The sequence below is a fragment of the Martes martes genome, assembly GCF_963455335.1.
Source record: "Martes martes genome assembly, chromosome: 5".
Lineage (NCBI taxonomy): Eukaryota > Metazoa > Chordata > Mammalia > Carnivora > Mustelidae > Martes > Martes martes.
Window position 1 is genome coordinate 90,181,311 of NC_137892.1, and position 19,739 is coordinate 90,201,049.

The window sequence follows — 19,739 nt, forward strand, 5'->3', positions numbered from 1 at the left end:
TCAGGAGGGATCATGCTTAGTGGAACTAAATAAAAAGTTAAACTATAGTTATTCAGTCTTCATTACCTTATTTATAAATACCAATCCTGGCTATTACGCAAAAGTTTGCTATAAATTCAGAAAAGGGCAGAGATGTAGGCGTTTGACTAGCAATCTTCATGATAGAGAAATGGAGAAGCAACAAGCAGAAAATATATCCATAGTTCTATCAGAACCAAGGAGGCTGATTGTTGGCAAACTGCCTCATTCGGGCAAAGAGCTTACATACCTTCACTAAAGACATTAAATGTTCATTTACAACAGAATAGCCACATCACTCTTAAAACCTGTCTGCTCCAAAGCTTTAGAACATCCTTACCTTGCTACTGGGTGCCGTTTTTGTTTTTGTTTTTGTTTTTTTTAACAGCAAGGTTAAGTTAATGCAATGTTAAGATGGTTCATTTAAATGCAAATCAGGAAATTTTAAAATTAAAAGTACCCACAGTAACGGTTAACTGTCATACTGCACAAGATGTAGGATTGTGGATTACTCCATGCGGTAACAAGGGTTGCCAAGCTTCATCTGCATTAAGCAGAGTTGACACAGCTGTTGGAATCCCAACTCTCAAATCTCCCACTAGCTGTCAAAAAATCCCCCCAAAAAACAAGGTAATCCTTATCATTAAGACTCACTCTGACACACGCCTATTTTAGTAAATTCCCTCCCACCAAGCCTGCCACTTTCTTCAAAAATGTAAACAGGTTGAGGACAGAGGTAGTAAAGGGAGGAACGGAAGGTAAGAAATTAAGATGTATAAAAACACAGATGGTTCATGTAAACAAAAAGAAAACTTGGTTTTTCCCCCAAAATGCCAAAATCAGAGTAAAAAGTTTCCATTCTACTGCAAAGTAACTGGATTTCTATGTGATCAATTCATCATACCAAATACGTTTAATATCAGGCACTTATATGGCACATAGTAGTTGTCACCCTCCTCTAAGGTGTACAAATCTATAAGGAAAAGGATGGTGATTGATTATGATGATGATCATTATCATTTCATAAAAATTTCAATTTTTTTTTGACAGAGAGCAAGCACAAGGAGGGGGAGCAGCAGGCAGAGGGAGGGAGAAGGAGGCTCCCCACCGAGCAGGGAGCCCAATGCAGGGCTCAATCCCAATGACCTTGGCTGAAGGCAGACTAACAACTGAGCCACCCAAGCACCTCTATAATTATTTTTAATTATAATAAAAACAGTTAATCACTTTTGTTCCTTTTCTTATTTTGAGAGCACCAAAGACAATGAGAAAACACAGAAGAGCTGAATGAAAACTGTCACATCGCAAGCAACAGGAGACAAAATGATTACCAAAAGCACTAAACAAAGAACAGAAAAAACAATATTCAGTCAACCATTTAGCCAGTCCAACAGCAAGTATTTGAGTGCCTTCTCCATAGGCATTATTCCAGACAGCATGGAACAAAACTAGAAAAATCTCCCTTCATGAAACAACACTACAGTAATGGCATAAATTAGAAAATGAGACCAGGGCGCCTGGGTGGCTCAGTCCATCAAGCGTCTGCCTTCGGCTCCAGTCAGGATCTCCAGGTCCTGGAATCGAGCCCCACTAAGCTCTCTACTCAGGGGAGAAAATGCTTCTCCCTCCGCCCCTCCCCCTGCTCCTGTGCTCGCTCTCTCTCCTTCTCAAATAAATAAAATCTGTAATTAATTAAAGAAAGAAAGAAAACTAGACTATACCAGGACTAGGAAGAAAATTAAGCAGGATAATGATAATCGAATTAGGTAGGGTCTTTCAAGAGCCTTTCTATCTTGTTAATAATTGAACTTCAATCTGAAAGCCCAGGAAGAGTGAGGGAGTATCTGAAAGAACAATGCAGGCTGACACAACACAGACAACGCAGCATCTCCCAAGATTCAAAAAGAAGGCCAATGTGGCTGGAGCACAGACCAAGAAGAGGTAAGAGATCAAGGGAAGGAAAAAACAAAAACAAAAGCTCCAGAGCTGCTGAAGTGACTGTTTACAGTATGAACCAGGTATCTATATTGCTTTACTTAGCTTCCATCCCGTATGGCTGAGGCCATTAACAATGGGAAGTGTTCCAGAGAAAGCTGCACTAAGCCATCATAACAGACAACTGATTATGGATGCACAGGAAGTCCGTTTTCATAAGAAACTGGAAGACTCTGGTCAAAAAAGCAAATATGATGAAACCAGCATCTGGACTGAAGGCACCAGAGAAAACAAAGGGAAAAGAGGTTTTTTGTTTTAGAACAATAGGACTAAAAGGCAGAGAAACTTTTCACACAGCTGAGGAGAAGCCCACCGGAAGAGAACTGTATTTTTCTTGGAGAGCGAGGAAAAAAGATGCCTGAACTTGGATTGAGATTAGGAAATTACCCAGACTGAGTGACAAAATAAGAACGATCTGCCTCTAAAATTTGTACTGTAGTATATACTTTTGATTACCTATTCCATAATTCAATGACGGACCAATTACCATATCCTGGGATCCTGCTAGGTGAAAGGGATACAAAGACTAATTATAAATCCCTATCAGATAATCACGGCAATTAACTAAGTACTGTGGGGGCCAGGGGCAAGTCTTCCCAAGTTTATGCTTTGGCATAAACATTATTCTGAGTTAAAAGCAATCAAAACCCAGCAGATTCAGGAAAAGTTCTTTACCTCCCCCTCCATTGCCTATTCATATTAGGGAAAGAACTGTTAACAGATTCCTCTTTACCTAAGAAATTTATCTACTTAATAAGACAACCTTTGGGCACCTGGGTGGCTCAGTCGGTTAAATGACTGCCTTCGGCTCAAGTCATGATCCCAGGGTCCTGGGATTGAGTTCCACATCGGGCTCCCCCTGCTCTGTGCGGAGCCTGCTTCTCCCTCTCCTTCTGCCTGCTACTCCCCATCTTGTGCTCTCTGTCAAATAAATAAAATCTTAAAAAAAAAAAATAATAAGACAACCTTTGTTTCCCAAATATGTCCTTTTACCTTCCTGTTAATGGTCTTTCTCCCCTTTGTATCCTCAGATTCCCCCCTCCCCAGTACTCAACTCATATTGGCATTATGTTGCCTATCTTTAGAATCTCCATGTCTGTATAGATTCCCCTTAAGTAAAATATTAAATTTGATTTTTCTCCCATTAATTTGTCTCATGTCAATTTGATTCTTAGTCCAGCTAGAAGGACCTTGAAGGGTAAAGGAAATTCTTCTACCCCAACAGGGCAAAAGGAAACAGGTGACTTACAAGGGAGAAATATGGCAGATGCTAACTAATCAAGTGTTTAAACTTGGCATCACCACCAGAACTATGTGACAACTGCTGCAATGCCCTCAGAAAGGAACATCATTACGTACATAGTATGGCCCAAAATGGAAACAATCAGACCAATCCAAACTACAGAGCATCTACAAAATCGGCCTAAACTCTTCCCAAGTGTCAGTGTCATGGAGGGAGGAGGAGGAGACAGAAATAAAAACTCTGAAGAGATATGACAACTAAACACAGTATGTGATCTTTTACTGGTTCCTGCATGTATTTTTTTTTTTAAGACTTTACTTATTTGAGGTGGGGGGGAGAGAGAGAGAGAACTTACACACAAGCATGGGGAGGGGCAGAGGGAGAGAAAGAAGCCGACTCCCCACTGGGCAGGGAGCCCAACGTGGGGCTCAAACACAGGACCCTGGGATCATGACCTGAGCCAAAGGGAGACGCTTAACTGACTGAGCCACCCAAACACCCCTGATTCCTGGATTTAAAAAAAAAAAAAAAAACTATTAAAAAAATCACTAGGACAATTGATGAAATTTAATATAAATATGCACCATGCCATAAGATCAGTATTTCTGGGAATCCTGTTAAAAGGAAAATTCTGACTCAGTTAGGTCTCATGTAGGAAAGATGGGAGTTCGAAGCCAACAGCCAAGAAATGAATTCTTGGGGAGCCTGGGTGGCTCAGTCAGTTAACCCTCTGCCTTTGGCTCAGGTCATGATCTCAGGGTCCTGGGATCCAGCCACACCAGGCTCTCTGCTTCCTCCTCTCTCTCTCTGCCTGCCTCTGACTACTTGTGATCTGTCTGTCAAATAAATAAATAAAATCTTAAAAAATAAAGAAAGAAAAGAATTCTTGAGACCTCTTCAATGCAAAAAGGTGGTTTTATTAAAGCATGGCAATAGGACCCAAGGACAAAAAGAACTGCACTGGGATTGTGAGGACTGGCTGATCACATACTTTCAAATTGGGGCGGGGTTAGGGATACCATAAGTCTCTAAGGAACTTAGATAGCAAGGTTTACAGGACCTTGAGGGGGCTAGCTATTGTTAGGAAAAGGTCATTTATTACTGTCTAATGAAACCTTAGTCATGAGACCCTTCAGACATGTATCAGTGGGTCATATGCTTGGGGGATGAATGCCAACATGTATCTTGGAGAGTCGAGATAAAGGTATGTTAAAGTAGACTTGACAGGAACCTGGGCTTCAGGGTAAGACTGCCTTTTGCCCTTAGCAGTGTTAACACTGAGGCTACTGGGCTCCTAGAGGAATGTCACTCTGCCTGTTTCAAGGACTTATTAATGTACTGTAAGTAGTAAGGAAATTTAATTTTTCTTTTGCTTTTATTTCCCACATGAGGTCTAGGGTAGGACATCAGAGTTGGCATTTCTCCCAAGTTCCTGGGGAGAAGTGACACAGTTCTTAGACCACTCTTCATGTTACTTTATTAACATAAAATGTCTTGTGTGATATTGAAGTTAGGTAAAGGCAATGTCCTTATTCTTAGGACTTACATGCTGAAGTACCCTGGTATCTGCAGTTTACTTTTAAATGCCTCAAGAAAAGTTTGTGGAATAACAGAGCAAATACAAAAAACGTTAACAACTAGTGAATCCAAGTGAACTGACTAGTCAAGTGCTTACTCCAGTACTCTTTCAACTTTTCAGTACATCTGAAGATCTTCAAAGAAAAAAAAAGCTGGGGGGGGGGGGGGGACTTAGTCAAGACAAGAAAATAGTTACAATACAACAGAGAACAGTTACAAAACATTAGCTCACAAGAGCAGCACCCAGGAGGGAGTCCCCAAAAGGGGAGAGAGTCCTCACTGAGGATCTGTTGTACCAGAGGGGGTAAGGCAGCTGTTTCAGGTTATAGGAGGAGACAACAGCACCAAAGATCTTTGAAGCCTTCCAAAAACAAGCATGAATGAAAAACACAGAAGATAAATATTTAAATGGCAAGAAGTAAAAAATAAAATAAATAGCAAAAAGTAACATTTAAAGATAGGCAAAGAAATTAGGAGGTATTACAAGGTTGGTCTTTTATCTTTCCTAACTTAAAAATACTTTGGGCCCATTCTATTCTTACTGTTTGTAACACTGCCTGAGAACTCCTAAAATCCCACCCACCCATTCACCCATCTAAAAAAAAAAAAGCAGGAAGCAAACCCCACCTCCCCATAGCTACATAGTAAAGGCCACCAGCATTTCCCCAATCCAAAGGCCTTCTCCCCACAAAGCAACTGAAGAGCTAAGTCCCTCAAACTCCACAGGCCGTAAGGCAAGTATTTTCCTCCCAATCTACTCCTTCTTTGGCATTCCCCATTTCTGCTGACCAAAGTTCCACCCAACCAGCTGCCCCAGAAGGAGATTCTCGGCCTTTCTTTCATCCTCTTCCCTCTCCCTCCTCTACTTCAGTAAATACCTCACTCTACTAACCCTTCCCGTCTTAGGGCTCTGGCCTGGGTCTGGTTTAAAATATCTAGAAGTCTTGGGGCACCTGGGTGGCTCAGTGTGTTAAAGCCTCTGCCTTCGGCTCAGGTCATGATCCCAGAGTCCTGGGATCGAGCCCCACATGGGGCTCTCTGCTCAGAAAGGAGCCTACTTCCCCTCCTCTCTCTCTGCCTGCCTCTCTGCCTACTTGTGATCTCTGTCAAATAAATAAATAAAATCTTTTAAATAAATAAATATCTAGAAGTCTTTAAAAAAATCTATCTATATATATATACATATATATGTGTGTGTGTGTGTGTGTGTGTATATATCTCTCTCTCTCTTCTCATTTCCAATCATTATCCAGACTGCCTCACTTACCATAGAGTCTACACCCCCCTGAAAAAAAAAAAGAGGGACTGCTTCCCCACCACAAACAGGATGAAGCCCAAACTCCTGTAAACAAATGTGACTGGCACTAGCCTGAGACTCATCACCTCCATCCACTCTGTGAAACTTCTCCAATGCACATGCATGTGTCCAGACCTTTATATAAACCCTCTCTAGCCCAGAGCCCCTTTCCTGACTTTTCCATCTTCCTTCAAGACTCACACATATGTCCTCTAATCCCACAGAAAGAGCTGTTCCCTCTTTTCTGAGTCCCTCCAGCACTTCACACACATCTCCATTACAGCACTAGGTCAGTGCATCTGTCTCCCAGGAAACTGGGAGTTTCCCTTTGAGCACAGGGACCAGGGCTTTCTTGAGTATGGTAATTTTTCACCTAACAACATTCTATAAATGTTCAACAACTGGCTTGACAGTTTCAGGTTTCATCTAGCAACACAGACACTTGTGGAAGAAATAAGAAACGTTTTTCTCAGGGTGCTTGGGCGGATCAGTCGGTTAAGCATCCGACTCTTGATTTTAACTTTTTTTTTTTTTAAAGATTTTATTTGGTTGAGAGAGAGAGAGATCACCAGTAGGCAGAGAGGCAATCAGAGAGAGAGAGGGAAGCAGGCTCCCCGCTGAGCAGAGAGCCTGAAGCAGGGTGTTTGTTCAATCCCAGGACCCTGAGATCATGACCTGAGCTGAAGGCAGAGGCTTAACCCACTGAGCCACCCAGGCACCCCACTGATTTTAAGTCTTAATTTGGTCTCAGGGTCCTGGGATCAAGCCCCATGTAGGGCTCCACACTCGGTGGGGGCGGGGGGGTGGGCGGGCATCTGCTTGAGATTCTCTGTCCGCCCCTCCTCCCCTACCCCTGCTCGCTGGCACAAATTCTCTATAAAATTAATAAATTTTTTAAAATGTGTTATAAATTAGCAAAACTAAAGATTCCTAATTTTTACCTACCAGTGATTACTTAGGCTAATAATCCCATTAGTTTGTAAACTCTTGAGGTCAGCAATGGTGACTTGTAAATTCTTAACATCTCCCAACACCTGCTTTGAAAGGTAGACTTTGAATAAATGTGTACTGCATTTAACTGAACCCTTCCCACTGTTACTGAGATACAGCTAACTAAAAGTTGCCTTTGGCCCTGCCTCAAAAAAGACAAACTAGAAAACATTACATCTTTCACAGGTCTTAATGACCCAAAAGAAGTTTAAATTTCTCTCAGCTATTGCCATCTTCCATTCCCTTGGTTTTTTCCCCCTCCTCCCAAGGGATCAAGCTCACATTTCACTTAGCCACTTCTCTGCAAAATGACAGGTTTCTAAAGATATACTTCAAAGTCAGACTACAGCTTTTCTGAGAACATGATGACCCCAGGTCCAAGGAAGCAAGAAAATGGTAACAGATGATTCTAAGAAACCTTCGCCAATTCAGAGATCCCAGAAGAGCAAACCCCATGAACACTGACAAGTAACTTACCCTTTCAGTTTCTGCCTTATTCACTACACTATCATTTTTCACAAACCATGATTAAGAGTCTAGATTAACACTGAAATATTTAACATAATGAAATATTCAACACACCATGGGAGAATAGTAATAATACATCTTTGCTTGGAAAGAAAAGCATGTTTCAGAGCTGCACAGGGTAAATGGACTATTAGCAAAGGCTCTTATCCTTCATGTCACTTGAAATGGGCCACACTAAATGCATTTCCTGAGTTATGATAGCACTTTCAGTTTCAAGAACAGTCTGCAGTCCTACCTGGTTAATAAACCAGTACAGGATTATGTAACCTGATAATTAGACAGGCTTCTAACTCCCATTTTCAATTCATAATGCCAAATATTAAGCAAAAAACCATAGCGATAACACATTTTCAAAATGCAATTGATGGTCCACTTATTTATGACAATATTTACTAATCAAATCTCAGAATAAGAAAACAAGGGAAATCTATAGCTCACTACAATAAAATAGCAATAGCCAAAACTAAGCAATCCAGGAAAGAACTAGCCTTTAAATTAGCAATTAAGGAGTATGACCAGTTACTTAACACCAAGATTATATTGGACTACATTATTCATTAAAAACTTTTAAAGCAAATTAGAGTTTGTTTCTTCTATAAAGCCCTTGAAATCTTAAAAAAAAAAAAAAAAGTTATAGCATAAAATCATAACAACTTCCACAATGTAATTCCTGTTCTACCTATACTACAACTTTAACAGGGGACAGATGACAAGGAATTTTAAAAACCAAATCACATTATTCCTCATGTAATACTTGTTCCAAATGATGAATCTTTATTACAAATACTTAACACTCAAGGGGTACCTGGATGGCTCAGTCATTAAGTGTCTGCCTTGGCTCAGGTCATGATCCCAGGGTCCTGGGATCTAGCCCCGCATTGGGCTCCCTGCTTGGCGGGAACCCTGCTTCTCCCTCTCCCACTCCCATTCCCCCTGCTTGTGTTCCCTCTCTAGCTGTCACTCTCTCTGTCAAATAAATAAAATAAAACCTTTAAATAAATAAATAAACAAATAAATATAACACTCCAAGCTGCCTTTCAAATCATATTTACATTATGTGCATTACTATAACCTTAAGCCACTGAAAAAGCAAAAATTAAATCACAATCAAAAAGTGGGGTTGATAGATGACAGTCCATCAACAAGTGAATAGAAATGCATGTTAATTTCAAGCTCCATTAGAAATGGGGTTAGGGGCATGCTTGCACATGGAGAAAAAGTTTGACATTATGGAAAGAAAAAAAAAAACTAAAGATGAAAATAATGAACATTTTAGAGGCTCCAAGAGAGAAAGGGCAATGTTGAAGTTTTATTCTGAAGCATGGTTATTTCTGCACACTTTGAACTTTCAATAATGCATAAATTTAGTATAGTGTTCTTGCAAGTGAACAAACATCATGAGGAAGGGCAAGTCAAAGCAAACTGTTCACCTTCAAGCCAGGCCCACGTTGTGGGGGGCTAAGCTAATGAACACACTGCAGGAACAACACCCTCAAGGTCTGGAAGCTAGCACACTGGCATCTGACCGAATTTTAGGAACTGCTGCTCAGAGAGGATCTCCCAGATGCCTAATGTGTTTAACTTATGTTTTTTTGTTGTCTTTTGTTGTTCTTTTTTTTATTCATTTGACAGAGAGTGCGCACATGAGTGAGAGAAAGAGAGAGAGATTATGCACTTACAGGCACAGGCAGGGGGAAGGGACAGAGGAAGAGGGAGAAGCAGACTCCCTGCTGAGCAGGGGTTGGATCCAAGGACCCTGGGACCACACCCAGTGCCAAGACAAAGGAGACGCCCAACTGACTGAGCCACCCAGTAGCCACTTCAACTTTTTTTCTTAAAAGAAAACAGAAGGAAAAAAAAAAAAAAAAACCAGAAGGAACTAGTAAGACTTAAATCCTCCAACATATACATTATAACCAAAGTTCTCTGAATACTCTTTAAAGGTGTGTCTTCACAATCATTCACGAGGAAAAAATGTTTGAGCTGAGAAAAGCAGAAACGATAATTGGTCTTGGATAACTTTATTTTTTACCTATTTTATCGCTTTTCACATGCAGTAAAATTGACTCTCGTGTACTATTCCATAAGGTTTAACAAACTCAGACAGCAGAGTAATCATCTCCACAATCAAGATGTATAGAAGTTAAATGAATTTATTTTATTTTCACAATAGCATGTACTATACAACAGAACCACAAAATATAAATGTACAAAATGTTACTAGCTTCAAGAGCTAATTTAACATCAGCTTAATACAAAGCTACAATTATCAAAATAGTGTGGTACTGGCATAAAGACATACAGACCAACAGAACAGATAGGTCATCCAACAACAAATGCTCACATTTACAGTGAAATGATTTTCAGTAAGGGTGTCATGACCATTCAATGAGGAAATGACAGTCTTTCCAACAAATGCGCAGTAAACTGCATGTCCACGTGTAAAAGAATGAAGTTGGATCCTTACCTATTATCACACAGAAAAATGAACTCAAAATGGGCTAAAGACCTAAATGTAAGAACTAAAACTATAAACCTCTTAGAAGAAAACCCAGGGAGAACATTTTATGACACAGGATTTGGAAATTATTTCCTGCATAGGGCACCTGAAGGCACAAGTAAATTGAACTTCATCAAAGAAATTTTGTATATCAAAGGACATTATCCACAGGGTCACAGGGTGAAAAGGTAACCCAGGGTATGGAAGAAAATATCTGCAAATCAAATATGTGATAAGGGATTAATACTCAGAAAATAGAGCACTCCTAAAACTCAAACACCAAAAAACAACCCAATGATGTCCAAAGGATTTAAGCAGACATTTCTCCAGACATACAGGGATGTGCAATAAACATATGAAAAGATATTCAACATCACCACTCATCAAGGAAATGCAAATCAAAACTACAATCAAATACCACTTCATACTCAATGGCTACCATCAAAAAAAAAAACAAAAACAAAAACAAAGTAACAAGTGTTGTCAAAGATGTGGAGAAATTAGAGCCCTTGTGTACTGCCAGTAGGAACGTAATATGGTATGACAGTTACTCAAACAAAAAATTAAAAATTAATGTACCATATAAGCCACGTTGATAAAGTATAACTAGACATTTTTTTAACATTTTATTTATTTATTTATATGAGAGCGACAGACAGACAGCCCGCCCACAACTGGTGGGCGGTTGCAGAGGGGGAGCCTGACATGGGGCTTGATCAGCAGGAAACCTGCTTTTCCCTCTCCCATTCCCCCTGCTTGTATTCCCTCTCTCCATGTCTGTCTCTCTCTTCAAATAAATAAAATCTTAAAAAAAAAAAAAAAGGAGCTACATAATGCAACAGTAAGGGATCATTAATATGTTATATCAGTATTGTACAATTAATCATATGTCATCAGTTCTAACACATACATATTTCACATTTTTAAGTCTCTAAAATCTGGATGTGTCTTACAATTGAGGTCATTGCCTAGTTCATTTAGCAGTTCTTTTTTCTAACTGATACAAAAAATAAAGGTTAATCTTAGCCTACTAATAGGGAAAATGTTCAAGTTATAATAAACAGTAAATTACAAAAGAGCACATAAAGTAAAAACTATTTTTATAAAAGTTACTGACAATATACATGTCTAGAAAAAAGATTAGAGGATCCACCCCAAAATGTCAGCAATATTTATCTCTAGGTACTATGAGTTTTATTACCAAAAAAACTCTAATGAAGTGGAGGTAAAGTCATGCCTCCATCCCCTGGCACAATCCTATATATAGCTTATGTATGCCTACTATAACTAACCCAGTATTTATTGAAGAGTATCTGCTATGGGTTTAGAAGTCAGGTATCACAGGAGTCAAAGATTCAGAAGAAAGTAATCGCCCTGAAGGAGCTCAGCATCTCGCAAAAGAATTTATGGTCTAGAAGAGTCTAAAGGAAGGTAAACCAGCACTTTAATGCTATTTAAATACTGAACTAGTTCACTAGTTTTACTTGTAAGACAACCCACTTAATATGGATAACACATTTCCTGTTCAGGACTGAAAGAACAAATTAGCATTTTATCACATTAGATGTTAAATATCCTCTATAAATTCTCTTATTACACAGATGATGAAGTTCGAACTCTAAACTGTCCAATTGGGACCCTTAAGATTAAAAACTAGAAACACATTATCATCCTAATTCAAGAGATAGACATAATCAATGACAAATCAGCAACAGCAAGAAATACTCTAAACATAACTCTTTATTGTTCATTAAGACCTATTAAAATTAGGGGCACCTGGGTGGCTCAGTGGGTTAAAGCCTCTGCCTTCGGCTCAGGTCATGATCCCAGGGTCCTGGGATCGAGCCCCGCATCAGGCTCTCTGCTCAGCAGGGAGCCTGCTTCCTCCTCTCTCTCTGCCTGCCTCTCTGCCTACTTGTAATCTCTGTCTGTCAAATAAATAAAAAAAAATAATCTTTTTTTAAAAAATAAATGAATAAAAATAAATAAAAATTAAAATTTAAAAAAATGTTTTCCCTACTTTTTCCTTGTTCACCACACCTTCACTGTGCTGGAGGGTAAAGGGCCTAGAATACTTACTTAGTTCCTGCCCTCAGGGTATCCAGTTTAGCTGAGGGGATTTAAAAAAAAAAACCAGAGGAGAAAAGTTCCATGGCACTGTTTTTGGCAATGACTTCTTATATATGACACCAAAATCACAGACAACAAAAGAAAAAAACAGATAAACAGACCTTGATCAAAATTTAACTTTTGTGCATCAACAGGGTGAAAAGGGAACCCAAAACCTGAGAGAAAATATTTGTAAATCATACACTAAAAAGGGATTAATATTCAAACTGTATGTCCACTACTGGATATTTACCCAAAGAATATGAAAACACTAATTCAAAAAGATACATCCATCTTTATGTTCACTGCAGTATTACTTACAATAGTCAAATTGTGGAAGCAACCCTGGTGTCAATCGATTGATGAATGTATAAAGAAAATGTGGGGTGTCTGTGTGTGTGTGTGTGTGTGTATACACGCACACATATATACAATGGAATATTACTCACGGTTCCCCGGGTGGCTCGGTTGGTTAGGCGTCTGCCTTTGGCTCGGGTCATGGTCCCAGGGTCCTGGGATCCAGCCCCCCATCCTCCCTCTCCCTCTGCCTGCTGCTCCCCCTGCTTGTGTTCTCCCTCTCTGTCAAATAAATAAATAAAATCTTTAAAAAAAAAATGTGGAGTATTACTCAGCCATCACAAAGAATGAAATTGTAATCATTTTCAACATGGATAGATCTAGAAAATATAATGCTAAGTGAAATAAGTCAGAAAAAGACAATAAAATGATTTCACTCATATGCGCAATTTAAGAAACAAAACAAGCAAAGAAAAAAAGAGACAACCGAAAAACAGACTTTTTTTTTTTTTTAAGATTTTATTTATTTATTTGACAGACAGAGATCACAAGTAGGCAGAGAGGCAGGCAGAAAGAGAGAGAGAGAGAGAGAGGAGGAAGCAGGCTCCCCGCCGAGCAGAGAGCCCAACGCGGGGCTCGATCCGAGGACCCTGAGATCATGACCTGAGCCAAAGGCAGAGGATTTAACCCACTGAGCCACCCAGGCGCCCCGAAAAAAAGACTTTTTTTTTTAAAGATTTTATTTATTTATTTGACAGACAGAGATCACAAGTAGGCAGAGAGGCAGACAGAGAGAGAGAGGAAGGGAAGCAGGCTCCCTTCCAAGCAGAGAGCCCGATGCGGAGATCAATCCCAGGACCCTGGCATCATCACCTGAGCCGAAGGCAGAGGCTTTAACCCACTGAGCCACCCAGGCACCCCAAAAACAGACTTTTAAGTATAGAAAACAAGTTGATAAGTTACCAGAGGGAAGGTGGGTGGGGGGAATGAATGAAATCAGTAAATGGGATTATGGGTACACTTATAATGAGCATTAAGTAATATATAAAATTGTTGAATCACTACACTGTACAGCTGAAACACTTTATGCTAACTATACTGGAATTTTTTAAAAATCCAGAAGAGATGTCCCGGTGGCTCAGATGTTTATTAAACATCTGCCGTGGGCTCAAGGCATGACCTCTGGGTCCTCGGATGGAGCCTCCCAGCTCAGCGGGAGTCTGCTTCTCCCTCCCCCTACGCGTCTCCCCCTGCTCATGCTCTCTCTTACTCTGTATCTCTCTGTTCCAAACGAATAAATAAAATCTTACAATAATAAAAGGGAAAAAATAAAATAAATAAAAAATCCAGAACATACAAAGAACAATTAAAACTGAACAACAAAAAAGCGAACAACTCAATTAAAATTGCCACAGGACTTGAACAGAGACTTATTCAAAGAAAATATACAAATGGCCAATAATGACAAGAAAAGATGCTCAACATCACTAATCAGAGAAGGGCAAAGCAAAACCACAAAGAAATATCACCTTACTTTGACTAGGATGGCTAGTCTGAAAGAAAGAAAGAAAGAAAGAAAAAGAAGAAGAAAGAAAGAAAGAAAATAACAACTGTTGGTGAGGATATGGAAAAACTGGAACCCTCATACACTGCTAGTAAACATATAAAATGGTATAGCTACTGTAGAAGACAGTACAGCAGTTCCTAAAAACTATAACCATAGAATTACCTTATGACCCACAAATTCCACTTCTGGGTACATACCCAAAAGAATTTAAAGCAGGGACACAAATACATACTTGTACAGCCATTTCATATCAGCATTATTATCAGCCAAAAAGTGGAACCAACCGAAGTGTCCACCAACAGATGAACAGATACTAGTGTATCTTTCTAGGAAAGGAAGGAAATTCTGACACATGCTAACACTCGGATGAACCCTGAGGTATTATACTAAGGAAAATAAACCATTCACAAAAGAACAAAATACTATATTATTCAACCTACATGAGGTGCCTACAGTAGTCAAATTCAAAGAGAAAGTATAATGGTGGTTGTCAGGGGGCTGAAGGGAGGCAAAATGGGGAGTTAATGTTTAATGTATATGGAGTTTCAGTTTTGGAAAATGAAAAAAGTTTTGGATATGGATGGTGGTGATGAGCAAACAAAAATATGAATGTACTCAGTGTCTCTGAAATGTATATGAAAATGTTAAAATGGTAAATTTTGTTACATCTATTTTACCACCAAAACACATACACAAACAGGATCAGGAGTGAGAATGTCATAGTCAGAGGCAAATTTTAGAATTTCCAGTAAATTAAAGATCACTTTCAGCAATGATGACAAATGTCTCAACAGAAAAAAAAAAAATACGTTAACCAGCCTTCATCAATGGATAGCATTCATGTCAAGAGAAGGATGAGGCACTCCAGTAAGAATGCCTGGCAGGTGCAGAAGACATGTAGCAACAATTTACAGTAGAAAATGAAGTTGAGGTATGCCTGGGTGGCTGAGTCAGTTGAGCGACTCTTGGTTTCAGCTCAGGTCATGATCTCAGGTTTGTGAGACCTGCCCAGCATCGGGCTCTGCACTAAGTGGGGAGTTTGCTTGAGGATTCTCTCCCTCACCCTCCGCTCCTCCCATGCCCCCCCTTCACATTCTCTCTCTCTCAAATAAGTAAATCGGGGGGGGGGGACGAAAGAAAGAAAATGAAGTGGAACAAATGAATTCAGAGCCAGAATTTTGGACTTAAATGCAAACCTAAGAGTCGGATCAGTTCAGCAAGGAGAGAGCAGTAAGTTTCTCAAATGAACATGAGTACTGGGGCACCTGTGTGGCTCAGTGGGTTAAAGCCTCTGCCTTCGGCGGAGGTCATGATCCCAGGATCCTGGGATCGAGCCCCACATCGGGCTCTCTGCTCAACAGGGAGTCTCCTTCCTCCTCTCTCTCTCTCTCTCTGCCTGTCTCTCTGCCTACTTGTGATCTCTGTCTGGCAAATAAATAAATAAAAATCTTAAAAAAAAAAAAAAAGAAAGAACATGAGTACTACTTAGGTAGTAAAGACTGAAAGGTGGAGGGGAAGATAGGAAAACATTCCATTAACTATGGCAAGCACTAACAGAGCAAACGAGCAACCATAATGTTCCCAAATCTCAGATTAAAAACTGAAGGGAGCAGAGGGACAGGTGGTGACCTGGGATTCCTGGAGTACTGACTGATAATTTACTGTTTCTTGGTCTAGAGAGTGGATGTGGATGGTCTTCACTCAAATACAGCATTAGGCAGGTATTCTCATGATTTGAGCACACTTCTACAGGTATATTATACTTTAATTTTTTTCAAAGTTCTGTGAAAAATAAAAGCCCAGGCCCCATTTCCAAGAACCCCCAGCCGGGAAAAAGACAGACATAAAAATATTTACCAAATAGTATGAAAGATGTAACCACAGAGTATGTACAAGCTACCCAAGAAGCACTGAGTTCTAAGAGAAAACCCAGAGGCAGTGACATCTAAGGTAGGTTTTAAAGAGTAAATGAGTTTGTCAGAGGAATGAAAAAAAAAAAAAGAGAGAACAGCTCCAGGAAAAGGAAAAAATATGAAAAAGGCCCCAAAGAAAACAAAAGCAACAATTTATCCAGAGAACTACAAGTAGTTTCAATTGTTCAAAGATGGGAAAATACTCTAAACTGCAGTGGAAACAGAGAAAACAGAAAAAAGGAATTAATGTAGCATGAACATTGGATGGAGAGGCTTTCATCTCTGATTAGATATGGGTAGAAAAGAAAGAAGAATGGAATGGAGATGGTTTTCAATTTGAGGCTTTCCATAAACTGACTATTGCCTCATCCTTCACAGTTCCACCCACAGGTTAGACTCAAGATGGGAAAGACTCTTTTTTCTCCTTCATTCGACAGTATCTAATTTGCCCTCCAGGCCATGTACCAAGTCAAAGGCTAAGGCTATCAGGGGGCTCACAAGCCCACTCTGTAGCAGAAAAAGCAAACAGGGATATCAGTAATATAAGGTACAGTATAATGGAGTACACCTCCTGGTGAGAAGAGGTTTGCTACTAGAAAGGAAAGTCCTAACTTGAGTCCTGAGATGTGACTAAGAGCTCTTCATGAAAGGGACAGAATACATTGGGGCGGGGGGGGGGGGTGCATTACTGAGAAAACAAGTCAGAGATAAGCCTAGGCCTCTTACCACCAAACCATATTTAAGTCCTGTCTCACTTCCCCAAAATACAGTTCCTTCATCCGCACCACCTCACTCCCACAATCTTCCTTTAAAATATCAGATCATAAAACTCCCTACAATGGCTTCTTATAGATCTTAGAATAAGATCCAAACATATGACCCGGTGTTCCCTGGCAATTTCATGTGAGGCCTTCTCCCCACAGGTCTTAGGTCTCAAAACACAGTAAGTTCATTCCTGTCTCAGGACATTTACACAAGGAGAGGACCCTGTTCCCTTGGTCCAGATCTTCACCACCACTACATACCACCACCCGCCAACAACCAAGTCTGTCTGTCATGACTCAGGCTATTACTTTCTCAAAAAATCCCAGGACCGGGACGCCTGGGTGGCTCAGTTGGTTAAGCAGCTGCCTTCGGCTCAGGTCATAATCCCAGCGTCCTGGGATCGCGTCCCACATCGGGCTCCTTGCTCGGCAGGGAGCCTGCTTCTCTCTGCCTCTGCCTGCCTCTCTGTCTGCCTGTGCTCGCTCTCTCTGACAAATAAATAAATAAAATCTTAAAAAAAAAAAAAAAAAATCCCAGGACCCTACCAGTTACTGCTGTTCTCCACATATGGTTTAGGTTTCCAGAAAAGAAAGGTGTCTCATTTTGGGCATGCTGAGTTTGAGAAGCACCTGGGACACTCAGCTCTCTGGTGTAAGGTGACCATGTAGGTGAGATGAGACATCCACCACTATCAAAATAGAAACTTGGACTTGAGCACCTAAGTTTGAAGATATGAAAACTGCACAGAGAAGAGATTCTCAACTTAGAGGGAGAGGGCACCCCTGATCTCTAACTCACTGTAAGAATGAGACGCTGATGGCAATGAAGGTGATGCCACCTCAACAGTGTCAAATGCTGGGATATGTTAGAAAGAATCTTAGGTCTGAGTGAACTGAAAGGGGGGGGGGAAACAAACCTGAGAAGCAAGAGCCAAAAATGTAAGGAAAATCAGAAGAGTCATGTCATAATTTCACCAACTCCTATCCCCCTTTATGCTTCCTCCACTGAAAAAACCCTACTCAAGTTTCATTCAGTTCAAAGGCCACCGCCTTCCAGAGCCTTCCTGGACTTCTCCAAACAGAACTTATTAGGCCCCTCTCCATGCTTCCACGAGTTTTGGGGTTTTTTTTTCTATCCTTAGTAGTAAAGAAGATATGACCCATGCACAAGTACTATTATGGCACTTTTAACAGTCTGCCTTACAGTGCATGGGGGGGTATATGCCTTCCCTACATTACACTAAGAGCTCTTGGGAACACAGCCCGAATCTTACATCATGGGCGGGCCCTTTAAAAAAAAAAAAGGCGGATAAAAATTATTTAACTTAATAAGAGTCAAGAAGGGTACATAATTAAGCAGAAGTTATGGATAATTTCTTTCGTCTTGTAAAACAAATAACACATCCTAATTAATTTAACTTACATTTTCCTAAAGTAACATAAACCTGTACAGTCACTTCAGAAGTCACTGCTAAATAAAATATCCTCTCATGGAAATAGTTATCCTGTTGCAACAATACAATGATGTAACCGTTTCCTTCAACATGAATACGAAATGTCCTTAATTTAGTTGGGAGACTTCACATAACTCATTCTTCTTAAATTGTAAATTCTGTTCAACACACACACACACACACACACACACACAATGTTCCAAAGACGCAGGAGGACATAAGAGGGTGTCTGCCAATCCTGGCTCGAGCCAACTGCCGCTTGCATTGTTGGGAAGCCATTCCTGGCGAGCCAGGGTCAGGCATTCGGTCCACATTTTTTTTCAACAAGTGCTTCACACACGCACACTCCTTTAAAAGTCAACAAGAAGGAGTTCAACGCCCCCCGGGCAAACGAGGACGAACCAGAGTGAGGCGCGTCCTACCCACCAGCACAGTAAGTCTGAGTAATTTCACAACAAAGGTTAACTCGGTACACGCCAAAAGTCCACTCGGGTGTGGCGCACCTTCCCAGCCAGACCCAGTCGGAGAAAGGCGGCACCCCACTCGCACCTTCGCGGGGGGCCCGGCGAGCCGGAGCGCAGCCTCAGCGAACCTCAAGTCCACCAGACCAACAAGTTTCGGTGGCGGGGGGAGGAGGAGGAGGGTGCGACCACGGAAACCACAAACCACAATCACTTCACAGGGAAGCTCAGCTCCTCGCCACTCCCGCACCGGAAACAGCGCGCAGGCTCCCCTCCACAAGGGAAGGCGGCCGAGGGGGCCCGGCGCGCGCACCGAGTCGGCTGGGACAAAGTTTAAAAACCGGGAGAAAGTTTCCCGAGAGAAAGCGCCGCATCCGCGCGGGGCCCGCCGCTCGCTCCGCTCCAGCCTCCGCGGCCCCTCAACTTCCCAAGCGCCAGGAAGCGTCGGCCCCGCCCGCCGGGCCAGAGGCCCCGCAAGAGAAGCAGCGGGCCGGACGCCGCACCGAAACCCGCCAGGAGCCCGATTCAGGGCGGGGTCGCGGAGGAGACCGCCGCCCGCACGCCCGCATGCACGAGGAGCCCCTCGGCTCGGAGCCCGCGCCCGCCTGAAGAGAGTTACCTGCGGCGAGTAGGGCGAGCGCAGGAAGATTCCCGAGGCCCAAAGCCGACGGCCGCCGCTTTGTCTCCCTCCAGTCCGACTCCGAGGAGGAAATGGGCCGCCAGGCGCCCCCGCCCCCGGCCCGCCCCCCGCCCGCGGCCCCGGCCCCGCCCGCCATTCCGAGCACCTCCCTCCGGAGCGCTCTTCCCGGCGCCTCCCGCCGCCGCCCCGCTTTCTCGACCCTCGCTTTGGGGGTGAGGCCCCGACCGAGAGACTCTGGCGACGCCGAGCCGGAACTCGCAAGAGGATCTCTTGCTTTCCGCCCTGTGCCCCCGAGTTACTTCATCCCAGGCCCCTAATGGGCGTTCAGGCCGGGAGTGACCCCCCCCTTCCCAGAGGAAGGAGGAGCAGTGACTCCTGGAACAGC

The 19,739-nt window shown here is 41.8% G+C and overlaps 1 protein-coding gene across 2 annotated transcripts in view; it reads right to left on the reverse strand.

Moving 5' to 3' along the window:
- The window catches only part of CTNNA1 (catenin alpha 1), a 183,379-nt gene extending 163,953 nt beyond the window's left edge, over positions 1 to 19,426 (reverse strand). The window contains exon 1 of one of the 2 annotated variants that reach the window (XM_080803534.1): positions 19,334 to 19,426. The gene's annotated coding sequence lies outside the window, so the exon portion shown is untranslated. The remainder of the gene's footprint in view (positions 1 to 19,333) is intronic. The other variant, XM_080803535.1, reaches the window with a different exon arrangement.
- Positions 19,427 to 19,739: the final 313 nt, after the last annotated feature.